This window comes from Rhinopithecus bieti, unplaced genomic scaffold, assembly GCF_001698545.2.
Source record: "Rhinopithecus bieti isolate Rb0 unplaced genomic scaffold, ASM169854v2 scaffold_60064, whole genome shotgun sequence".
NCBI classification, from domain to species: Eukaryota; Metazoa; Chordata; class Mammalia; order Primates; family Cercopithecidae; genus Rhinopithecus; species Rhinopithecus bieti.
In genome coordinates, this window is record NW_016822813.1 from 5238 (window position 1) to 7261 (window position 2024).

The following is a 2024-nucleotide window of genomic DNA, read 5'->3' on the forward strand; positions in this document are numbered from 1 at the left end:
AGTCTTTCCAATGACCTTCACCTTTTCTGAATGGGTGGCTGGGCCTGAGGCACTGGCCATTTCTGCTTTTTAGAATCCATCATCATCACCAAATACAATAAGCTTTATTTAATATTTTGGTATTTTGTTCACAATGGAATATTTGCATCATTTTTCCCTTTTAAAATATGGCATTAAAGGACCATCCAAGCAACAGGAAGAGAGTTTCCTGTCCAGTGAGACTTTAGTGACTGTAACAGCTGCCCAGAATGCATTGCAATGGTGGTAGGCATGTGGGGGATGGAGCCAGACCGGAAGTAGAATGGTGTGGCCAATGCCGCAGCTTTGGTAACCGAGTACTGAGTCCACCTAACATAAAATCAGCATGATTCCACCTGGCATGGTGGCTCATGCCTGTAATCTCAGCAGTTTGGAGGCCAAGACGGGCAGATCACCTGAGGTCAGGAGTTCAAGATCAGCCTGGCCAATATGCTAAAACCCTATCTGTACTAAAATACAAAAAATTAGCTGGGCATGATACTGCTCGCCTGTTACCCCAGCCACTTGGGAGGCCGAGGCAGGAGAATCGCTTGAACCTGGGTGTTGGGATTCTCTCAGGATGGTGGCAGAAACATTAAAGGGAAATATTAGGGTAATCACTCAGGATGGTGGCAGAAATATTAAAGGGAAATACTAGGGCAAGTTATAGGGAATAGTCACAAACCTTTTTGGAAGGCTGAAAGGTTATATAACTTGTAATAACTCAACAGGCTGAAGGTGGCCATTTCTTACCTTAGAGCATTAGGTCATAGGGAATACTAGGGTCAACAGAGGCTTCCAGAGTTAAGTCTGTTTACCCTACCTCCATTAACTAACCATTGAGCCAGATGACCTGCTGCGGGCAGGGGGGCAGGGACATCGACCAGGAAAATTGCCCCTAATGGTATTTGCTTTAGACCTTGGTATCTGAGCTTTAATCATTCATAGAATACTCTCTTAACTTTGTTAATTACCCACAAGTGTGTTTACTCAAAGCTCCTGTTGTTAATTCTATACTAAATAAATGCCTGGAATGCCAACTGCTCAGGACCACTGCTGCCATTCTTTACAGGACTCTCCTTGGAGTCTGTCAGTGGCCTTGGACCCTCGGCTGGATTGGCAAAGCAGAATATCTGTGTGTCAGTGTATTTTATCCATCTGTTGCTGGGTCAGAGGTCTGTAAGGGACAGACTCTCCGCAGCTAGTGCCCTGGTGAAAGTAGTGCTGCCTCAATGGGAGGCGGAGGTTGCAGTGAGCCAAGATCATGCCCCTGCACTCCAGCCTGGGCCACAGAGCAAGACTCCCTTTCAAAAAAAAAAAAAAAAAAATCAGCATGATTCTTCAGAGGCTCTTCAGGTTCTCCTTTGTCATTCAGTCAGCAGTCTCAGTCCACTTGCAGAGGAACATTGGTGTTAACTGCAGTGGCATTTAATAAGGAACTTGATCCTGTACAGAAACTATGGACAAGATTAGAGAATACAAATCTAAGTGATAGACATCTGGAGGACCTGTTGATACTGCTCCACAGTATCAGCAAGAGCTGGAGAGGGAGCTTTTAAGTTCAAGCAAATGTATGGTAAAGGAGACATGAATAGGTTCTCCAACTTCAAATTTGAAGATCCCAAATTTGAAGTCATTGAAAAACCCCAGGCTTGAAGAAATAAAGTAAAATTAATCTGGTAGTTTGTTATGGGTTAGTTGTACAACTAGTTAGAAGTTTCAGAATAAACATATATTTCATAACTGTTAAAAATAAATAAATAAAATATGGCATTATAATATTATGTATCTTGATGACTACATTTTTGGCACCCCCTTAAACTTGTTTCACCCTAGTGTCCCACCTTATATTTACCTGCCAAAGTTAAGGACACACACCTGGGAGATGGGTTGTATTAGTCAGGGTTCTCTCTACACTGATAGAACTAATGGAATATATATATATATATATATATGGGAGTTTATTAAGTATTAACTCACATGATCACCAGGTCCCACAAGAGGCC

The 2024-nt window shown here is 42.4% G+C and overlaps 1 pseudogene; it reads left to right on the forward strand.

The window, feature by feature from the left end:
- Nucleotides 1-248: 248 nt before the first annotated feature.
- Nucleotides 249-1674, forward strand: LOC108521314 (ATP synthase-coupling factor 6, mitochondrial-like; annotated as a pseudogene).
- Nucleotides 1675-2024: the final 350 nt, after the last annotated feature.